Source organism: Martes martes (assembly GCF_963455335.1).
Source record: "Martes martes genome assembly, chromosome: 4".
Classification (NCBI taxonomy): domain Eukaryota; kingdom Metazoa; phylum Chordata; class Mammalia; order Carnivora; family Mustelidae; genus Martes; species Martes martes.
In genome coordinates, this window is record NC_137891.1 from 185,250,768 (window position 1) to 185,271,140 (window position 20,373).

Here is a 20,373-nt window from a genome sequence, read left to right on the forward strand (position 1 = left end):
GCAGCTCGAGGATGTGTGAACTGCTGATCACTCACAGGGTTGAGCTGCCTCTTTAATATCTTGCTTGCAGATGCATTTTCTAGCTGACCACGCTATTAAGAGCTGCCATCAATCACGCAGCCTCCCAGTTCCGGCTGTCGGGAGGGGAGGGAGACTTGGGGAGAGCGGTGGCTGGCAGAGCTAGGAAGGAGATAAAATTGCAGTGGCGCGCGCGCGCGCGCCCCCGCCGTGGTGGCGGCAGGCAAGGGTGTGCATGGAGCAGTCCCGGCTCCAGCCCGGGTTTTTCTGGCTGCCGCCGCCGCCTCCGTGGGGTGGCTGCTCTTTCTCTACCGGAGTCTGGGTCACAGGCATGTGGCAGTGTTGGCCCGGACACCCGGGCTGAAGGAGCGCGAGCCGGAGCAGCGGCCGCATCTCCCAGCCGCGGGCGGGGCGCCGCGCCGCCACCTCCCGGAGCCGCAGAACTCGGGGACAGGAGCCCAAGCTGCCCTGCCCTGCCCTGCGGCTGCCTGGGCCTCCTTTTGTTTAGCAAGTGCATTTCACGCCCTGAGCCCTTTCCCGCCCCGCCCCTGCCCGCGGGCCTGAGTTTGCGGGCCCTGCGCCGGAGGAGGACAAGGCCTGCGGGCTCAGCTCCTGCCGCGACCGGCCGCAGGCAAGTGGCCAGAGCCTCGTGCTGCAAGGGGGAGCGGGTTCGCGGGCCAGGAAGTTGGACAAGTGTGGGCACTGGGGTTCTCGGAGGTGGGTGTACCGAGAGTGTTGTAGCTGACCCTGCAAAGATGAACCACTCCGGTGTTAAGAATGATGATGGCTTTCCAGGAATCAGGAATCGGTATTTACTGTGTCCCATTGCATTTTGTTGGTTTACTAGTTTTTTGTTTTTTTCTTTTTTTAAATCGCCCAAACTCTAGAAGTCCCAATTAAATAAACCAATTGAGAAACACCCTTCAGGGCAGAGAAAACACTGTTTGAAAAAGGTGTATGTTTATGTATGTGTATATGTATGTTTTTGTCTTTTCTGAAAGGAAAGCGTTATTGAAGATGAGCACAGTAATGCAGTAGTCACTGATTAGAAACTTAATTGCTTACTGTGGAGTAAATTTAAGTTTAAAAATATAATGAATTTGATGGACTTGATTATAAATAATATTGGCTACTTAAGTGACATATAATTTGTTTCTGGGACCAAAAAACTGTTGTTTTGCTAGACTAGCCAAAATGCAGAATTTTTTTTGAAAAAGATGGCTTTAAATTTAAATTGTTAAAATTGTTTTGGTTTGAGATGCTGGCTTCCCCACCCCTTCCCCTTGTTTACTTGGCTTTCCTTGAAGCTCTGGGGAGACCTGCCTGACCACTTTCTGTTTGCGGAGACTTGTTTAATGGGTTATTTTGTTTTACTCAGTTTTTAGCTTTACTGGGGCACATGTGCCGCTGCTGTCCTTGAGGCATTGTTTGGCTGGAGGCCTCCTCTCAGCCATACGGAAATTAAAGAAAAAAATGTCATGTGAATGAACATAAGGGTCAACAGAGATTAATTTTTCCCTTTGAAATTGTGTCTGTGTGGTTTAAGATTGAGACACTGAGTGAAAGTTGAGAACAGAGTTGATTAAGTCCTTAATATTCTCTGCCAAAGTTAATGTTTTGAGGTTTTCTTCCTCCTCCTTTCCTTCTTCTTTTTGGCTAGGAAGTCCACATGTAAAGTAGACATGATTTGAAACCTTACAGATGGGAACAATATCCCCTGTTAGCCCGTTGATCTGTGGGCAATTATTTCCAGATGCACAACCAGCTCTACATTTTTATGCATGTGTTAGATTTGAGCTTTAAGGGCATTTGCCTTTCTGAATATTTACATTGCCTAGTAAAATAACACAAGGCAGACATTTTAGAGGCTTAACAGCAACTTCACAATACTGTGGGAGCAGCTAGAGCTTGTATTTGTTTTTTCCAACTCTGTAATTTAGTAGTGTTTAAACTATTTTATAAAGATCTCTGGGACCAGTGAAAGGTGGTTTTCAGTCCAGAGCACTTGAGTGCTCGTTGTACTCTGGCAGGCCCTGGCGCTTGGCAGGCGGCGCTTGAAATGTTATTTGATCTGGTTGCGTGATAGAATTGACTAAGGTTACACTTTTCCTTCCCCTGGCTGTTGAAAGCGATGCATCAATGTGCTGTTGTTCAGTGACTTATTTAAAGACTTAACCTACATTCATTCACTGTAAGAAAGGTTCCAGAGAAAGGCCATTTAAATTTTTGTCTTGTTTTTGTGGTTTTGCATTTATGAATTGAGGCGAGAGCTGACGTAATGTAGCTGTACCATTTCCTTTGTGTGTGTATGGTTTTTTATAGCCAGTGTTCCTATAGGATATGTTTCAGTCTGCATGGTTGTGATTATTTCTGAAATGTTTAAATGTCTATATATTCCAAATTCAGGTATCTTCAGCTATGTGCCAATTTATTGTTTACTTTGCCTGTGAAGAGTGGATAGTGAACCCTGTCACCCTGTCAGTAAGGTTCAGTGAATTGCCTGTGTGTTATGCAGACTAGCTTTTCATTTTAATTAGTGCAACTGTGTACAGCTGTTAGGTTAGAATGCATTGGCTGCCCCTGCAGGGTGGTTTTATCTTACACTGGAGGTTTTATGGACTTGTCTGGCTGTGCTTCTTAATCCCTCTCCCACTGGCACTGTGCTTGCTTTTAAGCAAATGATAGAACAAGACAAGCTTTTGTTTACTCATGAAATAGTTGACTTGTTAGAGATTTATTTTTGGTTTTGAGGAAATTGGTAAACCATGTAATTTACCGGTAGGCATTACATTTACTATGCTCTTCTAAGGTCATAGGGTTTGCTTGCTATTGTGTAGTCTGATTAGCCAGTGGAACCATCCATTTTATAATGACATGGAAGCCAGTATTAAAAAACCCCCAAACAAACCTGGTTTTTATTTGCTATTTTAGGATTCGTTTTTTTAAAACAGAAGTAAATGTTGAGCTCAATGCAGAGAACATGGCTAAACTGTTTCTCCCTGTCTCTTGCCTCTTGTTACACTGTAATGAAAGGGACGGAGAGAGCCATTGACTAACAGCAGTTTGGCCAAGGACTGGATGATTAATGGAAGGTTTTAGAGAAATGTCTGTTCAGGGACATATGTGGCCACCTTTAAATTTTAAAGTGGGCTTTTGGCTCCAAGTTATTGGCAGGTATTTCAGATTGAGTAGCTTTGAGTATTTGAATATAGGACTGTGACAAAGCCAGGCTTTTGGGGTCATAAAATAGATTGCTGTATGAATGACACATTTTTCTCTGTAGACTGGTTTCCTTATTATCTGCCTCTGTCTTGAGGAGATAGTCACTGCCAGAGGCTTCTAAGATTGTCCTCTACATTTCTTAAAAAAAAGAGTAAAAGCCATAAACAAAATGGATTGAAATCTGTTTATATTGAGAGCCTTTTTTGAAGCCCCAGTTACTGATAGAAGAATAAGGAGATATGCTGTTGGGGGGAATGCTGGGACAGGGTAAGGAAGGTTGGCATAGATTGAAGTATTTTTTAACTCATTGGAGAAATGGGTCCTTCTCAAGATAACCTGGAATGAGGAAAGAAAGTGCAGCATTTTCTAGAAAATATGATAATTTCAGTGTAGCCTATCTAGAAAATGTTTTCTCTAATTAAAAGAAATAAAAACAGGGCGCCTGGGTGGCTCAGTGGGTTAAAGCCTCTGCCTTTGGCTCGGGTCATGATCCCAGAGTCCTGGGATTGAGCCCCCGCATCGGGCTCTCTGCTGAGCAGGGAGCCTGCTTCCTCCTCCTCCTCTCTCTCTCTCTCTCTCTCTCTCTGCCTGCCTCTCTGCCTACTTGTGATCTCTGTCAAATAAATAAATAAAATCTTAAAAAAAAAAAGAAAAACATTTAGATTAGCAACGGCAACTGCTGAATCTAAGGGCAAATAAAGGGAAGTATCCTGGATCTGAACAGGTTATTTCAAAAGTTCATTCATAAGTTTTTTTTTTTATTGAGACCATATTTTTTGAATCTGAATATTAATGGTGATTAGGGTCATAGACTTGCCCTCCAGAATCTGTTTAATCCTTGATATAGCTGATACATATTTGTAATGAAGAAAATCCAATAATGTTGACATTTAATTAGAAAAAGCATAGTCATACTCAGTGTTTAATGCTATATATGGAGCTCTGCTGCTATAACTAATCAATTTATTAAGTACAGCTTGGTGGTTAATAGCTAGGCTGCCTGAGTTCTCTTCCTAGCTTCACGGCATACTCACTGTGAGACCTATTTATAATACGTTGCTTAGCCTCTTTGTAACCATGAGGAAAATGATCAGTCTGCCTCAGGGGGTTGTGCAGAATTCTTAGGAATGTGCCTGGCACATACTAACAGCTAATATTTAATATAGTGAGCACTAATTTCTGCTCTAGGTATTGTTTAAATTGCTAAAATACAAAAGAGGGTGAAGTCCCTGTCCTTAGAGCACTTACATTCCAGTAGAGGAAGACAATACAAATTAAAAGGAGCCTGACTGATAATCTGTGCAATGATAGAACTTCTAGGCATGCCAGTGGTTTTTAGAAGCTTAATATTGGAAGTTTAACATCACTCTTTAAAGCCACCTTTCTTTTCTTCCTTGATAAAATGTGCCTCACATAATTAGATGATGTATTAGCTCACAGGTAAAATAGAGAAGGCAAAAGAGACTTTATCTGGGAAAGAAAGAAAAGGAAAATGGAACAGTAAAGAATTTAAAGATTGTGATTTGTTGGTTTAAGTGCCAAACAGTAGAAGGGAAATGTTAACTCATGCCCATCCATAAAAGGAAATATAATGTAGCCATTAAGAATCAACACGATATAAACACTTCTAATGTAAAGCCCAGAAGAAGCCAAACTGCTTATGCATGGTGATTCCAAACTATGTGCATACCTGCATGTATGCACAGAAGCTAAGGAGAAAGGTTAGAAAGTAACAGACCAAACATTAATAGTGCTAATCTTCAGATGATTGGATTATGGGTAACTTGATTTCCTTAGCATTGTTCTATCTTTGCTTGCATTATTTAATCCTTGCAGGTTTAAATACCCCTTAGGTAATACATAAGGAAGAGGAGGTTTAGAGCCCTTAAGCAGTTTGACCAAGGCCTCACAGCTAGTGAGTGAGGAGACCAGGAGTCCAAGCCAAACCTGACCACCTGTTCTTGGTTTGACCAACTCTTATCCTCCAAGAGGTGACCTTTGTAAAAGGGCCTCCTCTGGCCTTTTCCCCCCCACAGCTGTGGCCCACATGGCTCCGAGATGTGTTTATGCTAACCAGAGGGCACTGAATCTCATGTAGAAGGTTAGTGCTGAGGCAATGCATGTACGAATACTTATTGGAGAAGAAAAGCCAGAATGCTGGCAAAGGAGGAAAAAGAACAACTCGAAAAAGTACCTATTCTTTCCTCAGGAGTCAGTGGAGGCCCCTGAGACTTTGGTGCAAGCAGAACATCCCAGGAGGGAGGAGGAAGGCCAGTGACTAGTAGAAGCTAGTTTGTGGTTGCTGAGAAAATGTTGAGGAGTTTGGCAGGGAGAGAAGGAAGTACCAGAAGGTGGCTAGAAGAGGCTGCAGGTTAATAGCAGTAACTGGTCAGTGCTTTAAGAGCTTAATGGTAATGGCGTTCTATAGGTAGGATTTTCTTTTTTTTTTTTTTTAATATTTTATTTATTTATTTGACAGACAGAGATCACAAGTAGGCAGAGAGGCAGGCAGAGAGAGGAGGAAGCAGGCTCCCTGCTGAGCAGAGAACCCGATGCGGGGGCTCCATCCCAGGATCCTGGGATCATGACCTGAGCCGAAGGCAGAGGCTTTAACCCAGTGAGCCACCCAGGTGCCCCCTGTAGGTAGGATTTTATGATGATTAATATGACAGTTGTATTCAGATTTTGGTATAAAATGGAGTAATGGATGTGAATCACTTTAGAAAGTAGAAAACATTTTGATTTCAGAAGATGAGCTAGAAGTTACCCGTGAAGAGCCTTTAAAGAATATGATAGATTAAGTAAGGGAAATTCTTTACAAAATTCAAGTATTTATGCCAGCAAAGATTTGAAATAATCACTTGGTTCTAAAGATGAACAATTAGGTCTGTTTCGTCTGTCTTGTTTTCCATCAAGTGAATGAGCTTTAGTAGTTGTGGTTTTAAAAAAGGGTCAGTTTATAGGCGACTGTAGAGCTTCAAAGGAACAAAATAGAGTGAATATACTGTGTGTTTGAAAGATTGCTTAAGTCAAAAGCCTCCAGATGGCGTGTACTGCTGTGTTCACAGCTGTATTTACTGCAGGCTCACCAGATTATCTACTAATAATTTAAAAATAGCTGGTTGGAAACAGTGGTATATTCAAGTCTCTGCTGGTTTTGAACCTCAGCGGCAGTAGTGACTTCACTTGCATGCCTTTAGTAAATGCCAGTTGAAATTACTTACTTCCTTTTGCCTTGCTTTCAAGATTTCTTATTTGGGCCAGCTCATGTGTTGCACAAACAACCAGAGTGCTTACATACAGAAGCAGATAAATAACCAGCTTTTTAAAAAATATGGTCTTTTAGGAGCGAGATTGGAGAATGGCTCTTGATTATCTTTAAAAGATGTTTTTGTTTTACTTTCCTTTTATCTTTTTAAATGTTTTAAAAGGGTTAATATATTGAATTGATGTCTTACACATATATAACAGAGAGAACTTTCTGTATTTTTTGGTCTTACCAACAAACACGGCAACAACAAAAAAAACCCCTTCAATACTCCGATCTATTCCCCAATACAAAGGTTTTTTTTCTCTTACAGAGATTTAATAAGTGTTCTTTGGAAGGACCTCAGTTACTAAATCTTAATTTTGGGGGGGGGCATACATACTATTGTTTATTTGGTTAGTAATGCATAAATTAAATGTAAAACGGAATAGTTTGAATTTGCCTAGGGATTTTAAATATGTGAGGGGTGGTAAGGAAGACACACACATTTATTTATTGAATAAAACTTAATAGAAAAATGTTTATTTGGGGGCGCCTGGGTGGCTCAGTGGGTTAAGCCTCTGCCTTCAGCTCAGGTCATGATCTCAGAGTCCTGGGATCGAGCCCCTCATCAGGCTCCCTGCCCACCCCCCCACCTGCCTCTCTGCCTACTTGTGATTTCTCTCTCTGTCAGATAAATATATTAAAAAAATCTTTTAAAAAGTGTTTATTTAGTTTGAACCTTTTGAACAATTATTTTCTAGTTTTGGTTTTAGATGTTTCATTCTTTTGTCTTTGGTGTGTGGATATTTTAATAATTAGGAAACTTAGGCCGAAGAGCTTTTACTTGTGTATATATTCTTTGCTTTGTTTTCATCCCCCCTCCCCTTTTTATTGTCCCCCAATTCTTTGATCATCTGCGTAGGCATTCTCTTCTTTCATAGGCTATGCTCCTTACACAGAGCATAATTCTCACATTGAATACATAAGGGGAAATATTCAGTAGTGGAATGTTTATTTATTTATTTTTTAAGATTTATTTTTATGAGGGGGTGGAGAGGATCCTCAGACTGACTCTCTGCTTAGTGTGCAGGGAGGGGTGCGGGCAGGCTGTGTCTCAGGACCCTGAGATCATGACCTGAGCAGAAATCAAGAGTTGGCCACTTAAGTGACTTAGCCACCCAAGGGCCCCATACACACACACACACATATTTTAAACACGTTAAATTACCCCCACCCCACCCCACCCCCAGCGCGCGCAGCAGAGTTTGTGAAGATTTGGCTGCATGTCCACAATACACAGTTATGGGTAGTTTATGGAACTCCTGAATCCCATCCCTGTCGTGAATGGTTCATCCAGAGGTTTACGAGGCTGCTCTTCACCATAACGCGCTGTCTATATGAGGACCAAGAGGAGAACATTTTCTCAGCTTTAGTGCAAGAAAGAACTGGCCCCCATGAGCAATGTGGTTTGTTTTTAACTTACAGGTTTAGAATCCTTTGACTGATCAAGTTTCCTTTGAGCTATTTGCTTATAAAATTTTGGCCACATCTAAGGAAGATATAAAGTGAACCTGAACACCTCATACATGGTTTCATCTTTTTCAACTCCTCTCCACAACCCCCTGTGATTTTCTTTTGTCTCAAGGAAAAGAGAAGCGCAGGGTAGGAGGTATAGTTAGAGTACTGGCTCGGTAGCCTGTATTACCTGTGAGACTTGCCATGTGACCTGAGGACACACACCTCTTTCACCCCTGTGTGCTCAGAGTCCTCTTCTAGAAATCATTCCTACTCTGTATGGCTACCGTCAGGGCAAAGTGAAAGCTCCTAGGGCAGTGCATTGTACAGAGAAATGCCGAATAAATCTTAGCCCTGTTACCATCTGACTTCCCTCATCTGTTGTAAATTTTATTTTATATTGTATGAATCTCAGTTAAGCCCGTTTAAAAGTATGCTAGCCTTTAAATCTTCCCTGCCCCCTGTTCATTTTTTATACAAAGGTTTAATTTCTGCCTGATGACAGTCATTAAAAAAACTATATAGGAGAGTGCAGTGGACTGAATTGTAGTCTCCCAAAGTTCTTATATTGAAGCTCTTACCACCAGTGTTTTGGTATTTGGAGGTAAGGCCTTTGGAAGGTAATTAGGTTCAGATGAAGTCCAAGAGGATGGCACCCTGTGATGAGAAGAGAGAAAGAGACCAGAGCTCTCACTGCCCCACCCACAGCCCCATTGAGGACACAGTGAAAAGGCAGGGCATGGGATAGGATGGAACCTTGATTTTGGAATGCTTGGCCCCCAGAACTGTGGGAAATAAATTTCTGCTGTTAAATCCACCCAGACTGTGATATTCTGTTATAGCAGCCTGAGCAGACTAATACAGCGTAAATTTCATACATGCAGAGTAAAAGGTGATCAGTAGGTTATCACAGCAACTGAGCTTTTCTGTAGTGAAGTGGGGATTATGCTTCTGTTTGCAGAAGGCTTTACACCTGCAGAACAGCCTTCCCTGACCTCTGGCTTGGTCTTCACAGCTGCCTTATGAAGGAGACAGAGCAGATGCTGGCCTTTCAGGTTATGAAATGGGAGAGCCAAGTCTAGAGAAGTTAGTTGAGTTACCTGCATTCACAGTGTCCATTTTGGAGGTGGCTGTTTTTTCTTCTCTATCCATTCATTGTTCCTTCCATGACCATTCTACTATTGGCAGTTCAGTCTTCTAATCCTTTGCCTTAGAAAGAGCATAACCTTTATTTTTAGTCTTTGTGTTTCAAAGTAGAGAGAGGTAACTCCCACTTTTTACATTTTGATATGGAAACTGAAACATCTATGGTGAAATTGTTGAATTTATCTTTCCTGTCTCAGGGAGAAAAATAGAATTTATGAATTCTTTGGCCTGCTGGTTATATTTGAAGTATAAAATTTCTGTGAAGTATCATAACTCTAAGAAATGTGACAGTACTTGAAATAGTACTTAGGACACTTTAATTCTTTTGTTTTGGTTCAGATCCTGGTTTGCATTTAGTCTTGCTGATGAGTGTCTAGAATGTAGGTGTTCTTTGGAGCTATCCAGTCAAAAGATTGCTTGTGTTCATTTTAGTTAATGTGATTTGAGTATGTCTAGATCAAAGGGATAAAACACCACTGTTAGAAGCTACAAACTCTCAGTAGTTAAAAAACCAAACCAAACTCAACCCACAACCCCAACTCAGACTCTGCCCTTCATTCTGAAAGAATTCTGGATCCCTACAAAGTTAATATTTAGGAGCTGTCAGAACATACTGTATTTGCTCCATTTTCCATTAAATTTTAACTGAGAAACTAAAAAAGAAAATCAATTTTTTATTTCCTGATGATAAAAATGATTCCATTGAGATTCAAACCTTGGAATACATTTTTAAAAAGTTTATTGAGATAAAATTCCAAAATAAATTTTTATAATAAAATAACAGGCAATTTGCCCATTGAAAAAGTATACAAATCAGTGGATTTTAGTGTATTCAGAGTTGTGTAACCATCACCACAATGTAATTAGGAATAGATTTTTATATGGCAGTTCCCTGGTGATCTTAGATAATCTTTTATGTGCAAATTTGTACTTCCATTTGTAAGAATATAAGTTAACTATATGCTTTACTATTACAACATATAATTGACTGAGGCCTTCAAACCCAGCTTTTGTATACAGTGGTCTGATGGGGAGTTAGCTTCAGCCCAGGGCTGTTAAATCCTTTGGTGACCGATGACTCCTTTATGGTATGATAAAGCGGTTATGAATATGGTATGAAAATGGGATATGTAGTCTCTTTCATCATATTATTGGGAGAAACTGCAACTTTCCCAGAGCATTGTTATACATTTGGTGCGCTCAAAATATGTTAGACATTTCCCATTTTAAGCAGTTTGTGTTAAAGAATTTTTCATTTGTTAATAGAGAGGCAGCTAGCCCTTATGTCTCAGATTAGGGAAATTTCTTGGTGTTGATTCCCAGGTGGTTCATAAAATTCAAGTAGGCTCTTAGGTTGCCGGGCAATCATACTTTATTTTCCTAGTTCATTCATCCAGGTTCCTAGATGACTCGTATTTTCTCCTTTTATACTTCCTCTCCTCTTCATGCTGGGCTTCCTACTTCAGTGAGAAAAGTCACTGCTGTCAGAAGAGAACTTTTGTAGATGCCCACCTTACACTGACCTACCTTGCAGCATAGACTCCACCTTCCTGGTGGCATGGAGACAGAGCAGCTGTTCCCAGACTCTCCAAGGGCCAGGCTAGTCCATCCCATACCACCGCTTCCAGGATGCCACCCTTTGCTCTCTGAGGTCATTCATGTTTCAGGCTCTACCGGATCATTCCCAACAACATAGTCCTGTGCTGCTTTTCTTCTATCTTAAAACGAAAACCCCAATCTCCCCTTTTTGGCCCCACTTCCCCTGCCAGCTTTTGCTTATTTCTCAGCTCCTCTTTGCAGCAAAACATCTCAACAAGAATTTTCTGTACTTAACGTCTCCATTTCTCTTCTCTCTCAGGTCCATTACCCATCATGCCAGGGAGACCGCTCTGGTGAAGATTACTAAGTCCTTTGCACTACCTGTTTTCCTGTGCCTGAAATATATTTTCCCAGATTTCTGTGTGACCTCACTCTTAAGTCTCAGGGAGGCCTATGTTGACCCTTGGTCTCTGCTTTCAATTCCCCTTACCCTGCTCTGTTTTTTGCCTAGAGTGTCATCTTGTCACATGATATTAATGCATTTACTTTCATTGCTTATTGTCTTGTTCCTCCCACTAGAATGTAAAGTCCCGAAGGGCAGAGTTTTCAGCTCTATAGTTCATTGATGTAGCTCCAGCCTATAGAACAGTAACTGGCACTATTGTAATAGATGTCTGATAAATAATTTGTTGAATCTCTGCACTGTGCCCTAGGACTTAGGACTTTAAAACTTAGGACTGCTCTAAATTTGGACACCTGGGAGGCTCAGTTGGTTAAGCATCTGCCTTCGGCTCAGGTCATGATCCCAGGGTCCTGGGATTAAGTCCTACATCAGGGTGTCTGCTCAACAGGACGTCTGCTTCTCCCTCCGCCTGCTGCTCCCCTTGCTTATGTGCACTCATCTCTCTTTCTCTCTCTCACTCTCGCTTTCTTGCTCTCTGGCAAATGAATAAATAAAATCGTAAAAAAATGATACAAATGAATATAACTAAAAATTTTATTGCTAGTTCAGACCTACTCAGCTACCTACTTCACATTTCCACTTGGATATTTCATAAGCATCTATAACTTGACATGTCCAAATGGAACTTCTGATGTTTTCCACTATACCACACATAGTTGTGGGGTTTTTACTTTTTGACTTCTTTTATCTAGTAAATTTTAATTTGGTGTAAAAACTATGCCACCTGGGGTGCTGGAGGTATACTAGAACAGTCTTAGATCATTTAGTTTCATCTGGTACCTTGAAAGCAGTTACATTTTTGAAAATTGAAAAAAATTCTAACAGTACTCTACCAATGAAAAGAAGTCAGTCTTATTTGTTTTTAATAATCTTTAAATTGTGGATACTGTACAACCATTAGTTAGTAGTTTTGTTGTTTGATACTTGAAAATATGATTTTAGCTTTCAAAGTAAGGAAGTACAATATTTGCTATGGAGACTTTGATCTAAAAATATTTTAATTGCCACATACTTAGCAAATAGAAAATACTTTTTAGAAAGCCTTTCTAAGTGTATTGGATAGACTGTTCAATCAGGAAATGTGTACTTAAACAAGTTCTTCTCGGGGACGATCAAATCAGCACTCTTAAGATCCAAACTTAAAAAATGTAGGGTGGGGACGCCTGGGTGGCTCAGTTGGTTAAGCGGCTGCCTTCAGCTCAGGTCATGATCCCAGGGTCCTGGGATCAAGTTCTGAATCGGGCTCCTTGCTTGGCGGGGAGCCTGCTTCTCCCTCTGCCTCTGCCTGCCTCTCTGTCTGCCTGTGCTCACTCTCTCTGACAATTAAATAAATAAAATCTTAAAAAAAAAAAAAGTTACTTAAAAAAAAAAATGTAGGGTGTTAGTGACACATGGAGTTAGTGGCATCTCCTTCCTAAAGGCTGATTAGGTCACACAGCATCATAAATACTGAGGTAGCTTTCTTGAAATTAAGTTTAAGTTGGCAATTACATTTACTCGGTACCAGTAAATTATTAGATTTCTTGCCCATGAAACTCTTTTAAAGAATCTTATCCTTGTGGATTAATGTATGTTATTAGTTTAACAGGACAATGCTTGGACTTACTAGTGATTTATTTTACACACACACACACACACACACTTTAGTGTTATATTTCTGTAGAGGATAATAGAGATCAAAGAAACTTGCAATAACATTCTCTTTTTTTTTTTTAGGAACCAGTAAACTAGCAAAATGAGCTTGTTTAACTTAATTTAGTGCTAGTGGTAATATAAAGGCAATGAGACTGTGATCACACTAGCCAAGACAACCCAAATGATCAGTGAAAAAGTTTGTTAGTATTTGGTAGAGGGGAAAAGATAGAGGAATCTGTCTGAAGTTCTTACTTTTTAACTAATTACGTTTCCTTTATTCATCAAGTACATTACAGTTCATTAATTGTAAGATCTGTTTTTAATAGTCATATATGTAGGCCTGTGATGAACTATGAAGAGAGAGATACAATCCTTAGTTTATAAGTCTGATAATATGATCTTTCCTTTTTGTAACATTAAAATACTTTAAACTTCATCCTCAGCACAGTCTTTTGAGGTAGAACCTTAATTCCCATTTAGCAGAGGAGAAAATAGCTGAGAGGTCAAGTTGCTTTACTCCCTGCCCCTCAATACCTAATTTAATTTCCCTGAATAATGCTATCTCTTCAACATCACAGTCCCCAGACTTCTTGGAATGGATGAGAAAGAAATGGCAACAGTGAGATTTCTACAGACCAAATGTGATTGAATATGTAGGGGTAGAGGGGGAGGGAGAGAAAGCTTATACTTTGAGTGTGGTTGATTTCAGTAGATGCCTTGACCTTAGAGAAGATCCTCAGTAGGTTGGTTTTGGTCATATCTGTAAATATGTATTTCTTCTTTGTGTAAGAGGTGTATTAGAGAATTGTTTTGAGAGGGAAGATCATTTCACTGGATTTAAAAAAAAATAATAGTGTCTTTAAAAATGAAAACATTTAGGGGTACCTGGGTGGCTCAGTTGATTAAGCCACTGCTTTCAGCTCAGGTCATGATCCTGGAGTCCCAGGTTGGGCTCCTGGCTCCACGGGGAGTCTGCTTCTCCCTCTCCCACTCACCCTGCGTGTGTTCCCTCTCTTGCTGTGTATCTGTCAAATAAATAAATAAAATCTTTAAAAAAAAATGAAAACATTTAATCTCATTTCAGTTTTTCAGTTTCTCAAGACAACCTCAGTTTGGTCTACTGGGGGTTGAGTTTTAAAATAAAGGGGTCAGGGAGAGTTCAGTGTCTGCCTTAAAAAAATTGATTTTAGCATCTAATACTAAAACACAAGGAAGCAAAAGCTTGGTTTAGTGACAGTGCTAGGATTAATTTTACTTGTTTAAATTAATATTCTCTTGGTAAATAAACCATTTCCAGGTTCTTGGTTGACGAATTTAACTAAGAACAGATTATAAAATACTACATTAATTTATACAGATTGTGCCAAATAGGAGCATGTAGAAAAAGAGACTTTTTTTTTTTAAAGCTCTTAGTGGGAGATATGGCTTGATCATATAGATTTTACCCCCTTTCCTCTTCTTATGTCTTCTCTTTTAAGATTAAAATAATATCTTACACACTGACATGAGGTGTTCAGCTACTCTTATAATTAACGTCAATGTCCTTTAACTTCTGTAATACTCATTTGAAAAAAAAGATGGAAAATTTATTTTGGTTTTCAGAGCAATAGAAACAGTAGGTAAAATTTTACTCAGAAGCTTGTAAGTAAATTTGTAGTTCTTTAATTTATCAGTTGGAACCAGAAGAGGTTTAGTTAAAAGGACTTTACTTGAAAACTGCTTAAATTGAAGGCGCCTGTGAATTATGTACTGGAACTCAGAAGGTTAGCTCTACATATTTGGATTAGTAAAGGAGTTTCTAATCCACTTTTGGTAGTTAGCTTCTGAAGGTGGCCAACTTATTGTCTGTGTTCACTGCTGTTGCAGGAGCTGAGATGGTGCTGATGTATGGATCTTGTCATTATGAGGAGATGGGACTGGAGGGCATAAGATTATGCTTGATTGTGATTGTCTTCTGTAGGAGCCACAAGATTATTTAGCCAACTATTTTTGAACTTGATTATTGCTTAATTGACCTTTTTTTAATGGTTTTATTTATTTGACACAGAGAGAGAGAGATCACAAGTAGGCAGAGAGGCAGGCAGAGAGAAGGGGGGGAAGCAGGCTCCCTGCTGAGCAGAAAGCCAGAGCTCTGAGATCATGACCTGAGCGGAAGGCAGAGGCTTAACCCACCGAGCCACCCCGGTGCCCCTTAATTGATCATTCTTGTTTGTTTTTCAATGTCCAGTTGAAATATGTTGGTTTTTTTTGTTTTCTTTTTGCTATGAGTTTGACAGTGCTAATATACCTATTGGACATGATTTCATAAGCTTGTGTGTTTTAGCATTAATTCCATCATGTAAAATGGAGGAAAGCCTTTTTGTTTATGCCCAGGATCTCCTCTCCCCACTCCGGATATTTTTTTAATGAGAAATGATTCCTTATTTAATGACACTGACTTGATGATACTGGGTTTTCTAGCAGACTTGTCAAAAGAGGATGAAGTTTTAATATGCCTAATTATTAATTTGGTAGATTGATTCATTGAAAATATATTTGATCACTGAAGTATAGTTCATTTTTTAATTTTTATTTTTATTTAAGATTTTATTTATTTATTTGGCAGAGAGAGAGAGATCACAAGTAGGTAGAGAGAAAGGGGGAAGCAGGCTCCCTGCTGAGCAGAGAGCCTGATGCCGGGCTCGATCCCAGGACCCTGAGATCATGACCTGAGCTGAAGGCAGAAGCTTAACCCACTGAGCTACCCAGGCACCCCTGAAGTATACTTTAAAATGAAGGAAGGCTTTTAACTTCTTTGAACCATGAAAAATTTAAGTCATCTTTTAGCACGACTGACTCTAATGGAAATTTTATTTAGTATTCTCTTGTTACTAAGATCCTTTAAAAGCCAACTGTACAAAACTTAAAACCTAGTATTTTAAACATGTTAAACAGTATTGTTAACCTAGCTTTGAAAGAGGGCTTATGGAGTAAACTTGTTTGGTTTTAATTTTTTAAAATTAAGATTAGTTTTAATAGCCCCATGGAATTGTAGTTGTTGATTTTTTTTTTTTAAAGAGAAGTGGACACATTTAAAAATTTTCTACAATAAGTGACTATTTTTTGTTTTATAACTTTATTGGTTTTCTTTTCAAAAGCAACACCGGTAATTTCTGGGGATGGTTTTCCCCTAGGTGATCTATAGCAGACAGCTTGTAAAGTTTCCGAGTGCCACCAGAGGTTTGTGGAAAGGTCTCCTTTCTCTCTTTAGGAGAGTCTCCTATTTTCTCTTCAGGAGAGTTCAGCAATTTAATTTCTTTAGTCCTTAGGTAGAATTACTAGCTCTAAGTAGTGCCCTTGGTGCCACTTTCAAGCAGAGAGTGAGGGAAAGAGTGAAGAACAAGTCTGGAGGGAGAAATGGGATGAAAGAGAAAAATGAGGCGGGCAGAGAGGTACATATGTGTGGTGTTGAGTTGTGGAATGCCTGAAAAGTGGCTGTGGAGCAGTGAGGGGTACCCCATCTGATCTTTCTACTTGGATGTGCAAGCTTTGGTGTTCCCAATCCTTCAGATATTTGGCACCTAAAATATTGATAATTTGTAACATTTGTTGCACTTGGTTTACCAAATTATTCAGTTGAAGTTTGATGAATCATTCTAATAGAGCTTTAGAGTCCCATTCCATCTTTGTTCCGGGGGAGAGAGAGGATTGGGAGGGAGGGGGCGCAGAGAGAGAGGGAGAGAGAGAATCTTAAGCAGGTCCATGCCCAGTGTGTAACCTGATGTGGGGCTCGATATTACAACCCTGAGATCATAACCTGAGCCAAAATCAAGAGTCCCACACTTAACTGACTGGCATGTCCCTGCCCACCTGCCTTTTTAAGGTGAAGAAAGTGAGGCACAGAGTTGGCAAATACTAGGGTCTAATTTCTCATTGGTATCTTTCGGCTTCTCCAGTGCTCATTCTACCAGACAATGGCATTGAGTAGTTTTATCTCCCACTTTTGGACATGTGATCTTTCTATTTTATTTGAGAGAGAGAGAGAGAAAATCTTGAGCAGACTCCGAGCTGAGTCTGATGTGGGGCTCGATCTTAACAAGCCTGAGATCATGACCTGATTCGAAATCAGGGGTTGGGTGCTTAACCGACTGTGCCACCCAGACACCCTGAATCTGTGATCTTTCTGAGACTTAGATTCTTTAGATTGAATTAAGGTGTGTGAAAGAATCACTTGTCATTTCTAATAAAGACTTGGTTAAAAAAACCTGATTGAGGCTGGAGTACCTGTGAAATGTGCATCATTACTTGCCTCCATAATTTTTATTTTGGCTTCTCTTACTAGTGCCAGTAGTTTTCTTAAGTAATCATTACAGGCTTCACATTCCTGCATATAGAGATATTAGTCACTTTAGTGTTATGTTTGTTTTTTAGATAATAATGTTTATCATCTGTACATGGGAAGGCTTATTGTCAATACATAGTAAACATTGTGATCTCAAAGGAATCAGGAAATAGAGTCCTGAAACAAGATACGGTCACAGTCATTTTGAGAAAGTCTGATGACTTCATATTCAGTAGGACAGATTATCGAGGTGAGTACGACAGAAATGCACACAGGAAAGTTTGACTTCAACAACAAGAGAGCCCCAAGAAACTACGTAAAATTTTCATAGTGTCTCGGAGCAAAAACTAGTTGTGTAGTTTAAGAAGCATGCAAGGTTATGTTGAAATGTGAAGAATTTATTGTATCATATTCCATAAATACTATAAAGGAATATAATTTACTTGCAATTAGTAGTCATGGAATTATGAAGAATATAGAGCCTGACTTTGTTATAGGTAGCCTGTAGTATAAGGAAAGGAACAAGTCCCCATTTTACACGTGAGTAAACAGACAATCTTCTGATATGACAGAGCTATAGAACAAAGGACAGCCTGGGGATGAGGAAGGCAAAATCTTTGTCACTTAGCCAAAGTAGGTGAGCATTCAGAGTAAAGGAGTCTAGTGATCAAAATAAGCCTCCAGTCTCATTAGGGCTTTGCATGATTATGCTGAATAAGAGTAGCATATACAAAAATACTTTTGTTGTGGAGTTTATTGCACTTAAGGGCCTACTTCTGAAACCTAGAACCACCTTGATTTACAGTATTTGTCCACATCTCTCAGTATGAATATTAGGATATAAAATAATCAGTTTCAGTTTCTCCTCCCACTCCTGACCTGCTTTTTTAAGGCTACCCTTAAAATTACAAATATGGGTATGCCTGGGTAGCTCATTTGGTTTAAGCGGCTGCCTTCGGCTCAGGTCATAGTCCCAGCGTCCTGGGATCGAGTCCCACATCGAGCTCCTTGCTCCTCGGGGAGCCTGCTTCCCCCCACCCCTCTCAGCCTGCCTCTCTGCCTGCCTGTACTCTATCTCTCTGACAAATAAATAGATAAAATCTTAAAAAAAATTACAAATATGGACTGTATTTCTTTATCTTTACTGAGATCTGTGAATATCGGTGGTGTTTCTATGAGCAGCTTCAGGTAACTTCTTTCTGTTCTGATCTGTAGTAGAGAGAGATTCCATTTTGTCTTCTTGATTTATTTTTTATTTTTTTAAAGATTTTATTTATTTATTTGACAGAGATTACAAGTAGGCGGAGAGATAGGCAGACAGGAGGAAGCAGGCTCCCTGCTGAGCAAGAGAGCTCAATGTGGGTTCCATCCCAGGACACCGGGACCATGACCTGAGCTGAAGGCAGAGGCTTTAACTCCCTGAGCCACCCAGGCACCCCTGTCTTCTTGATTTAATAAAAGGCTTGTGATGCAGAACTTGAAGTGCTACCCCAATCTCAGGTTTTGTTTAATAGTACATTTTAAACTGGAGCCAAATTTAGGCATTAATGATTTTAGGTTTCCTTTCACATTTCATATTTATAGGGGAAGTAGAATAATATATAGAGAATGATTAAGCCAAGCAAATATTTGTACTTTGGCATTCTGTAAGATGTTCTAAAGTCAAATATTTGCTATAAAAATTAAAGCTGAGCTGAGCTAAAGAACCAGCTATCTTACCTTTTAAGATGGTGAGATGTGGCTGCCAAAACCTCATTTTCAAAGCACCTTAAAAAAAAAAAAAAGACTCCCTGATTACTATGAAGAATTTAGTATATGAACAGTGATCTTTTATATATAGTTCATATCTGATTTGGCTTGGAAGTGCTTAGACCATTGCGGGAGTGTAGTATATTGTTGGTTTCACGTCTTTCCTTGGTACATCCTTCCCCACCCACCATTTATTTTTCTTTCTGGATTGTTTCTGTTAGCTTTTTCGTAAGTTAGAAAAGACATACTTTTAAAAACCCAGGAAGTTTGCTAATAAGGACCTCCCTTCCCCATTTTTAGCATTTTTATCTCTTGGTGCTTATGGTTATTTTATGATGAATTTTCACATTTCCATTCTCTTTCTCTTTCTTTTTTGAAAGGTTTTATTTGAAGAGAGAACACATGCGTGCTCACAAGCAGAGGGAGAGGGAGAAGCAGGCTCCTTGCTCACCATGCGATACGGGGCTAGATGTGGGACTCAGATCACTTCCTAAGCCGAAGGCAGATGCTTAACTGAGCCACCTAGGTGCCCCCATTCTCTCTCTCTCTCTTTTTTTTTTTTTACGTGCTCTTGTACTTTCTTTTTCTCGGCCTCCCTCCACTTACCTGGTTGAGCTATTAGAAAATTTGACTTGTACTTACAGTCTGTAGAATACATACTGTAATGTTTTCCTGACACGTATTCCTACAGTATTGACCCATATTAGTGGGAAGCAATTTTCTCTTTTTTATTTACCTTTCTTTTTTTTTTTCCTCTGGGTTATAGTATTTGCACGTCCTAATCTGAGCTACATGGGAACAATGAAATGGTGTTCTCTCATTTCTAAATTAGTAAAGTTTTTCACAACCCAGTGGGGAACTAAGGTAGTATAATGCTTTCTTTCCTTTCCTTTTTTTTTTTTTTTTAAAATTTAAATCCTGGCTAAGTGCTTTTTTTCTTCCAAGGACATATTTAAGCATAGATGTTGTATTTTTACCTCGAAGCCTTCGATTCTGATTCTCAAAATGCCTCAAGAACTAAGTTTTGATTTTTTTTTTTTAAACAGACTTTTCTATCATTGTCCTTACTTCCCTACTTTACCCCCAATCTATATGACTTTATGTCCTTGTTTTTGAATTGCTCCTTCCTGTTGTCATAGTCCTCCTGGAAACGTTTTCTGTGGAATACTTTGCATTCAAGCCAGAATTCCCTGGGGAGAATTTGCTTTACAGACTACCACACTATTTTTGCTTGCGTTCTCAGATTCAGAAGCTGCTTTTTCAGTGGAAAGAAATAGTTGCACACATCTTGTTGTCCTTTCAAGGCTGATAGCTGACCTTACCCTTCAGAGACTATGGGTGCTTGGGACTTAATAGGGTAAAAGAAAGTGCTCCAGAGAAATGCAACTCATGCCAAATACTTAGGGTGTTTCCCCCCCTTCCCTTCTTCTAATAAGCAAAAAGTTAGAGTGATTACTGAACAAGTTCATCTGGCCTTCCCCACTTTACCCCAAATCTCTGAAAATTGTATTGGTA

The 20,373-nt window shown here is 39.7% G+C and overlaps 1 protein-coding gene across 1 annotated transcript in view; it reads left to right on the forward strand.

Moving 5' to 3' along the window:
* Positions 1-328: 328 nt before the first annotated feature.
* RERE (arginine-glutamic acid dipeptide repeats) overlaps positions 329-20,373 on the forward strand; it is a 308,722-nt gene continuing 288,677 nt past the window's right edge. Inside the window, exon 1 of the mRNA XM_080801487.1 lies at positions 329-735. The gene's annotated coding sequence lies outside the window, so the exon portion shown is untranslated. The remainder of the gene's footprint in view (positions 736-20,373) is intronic.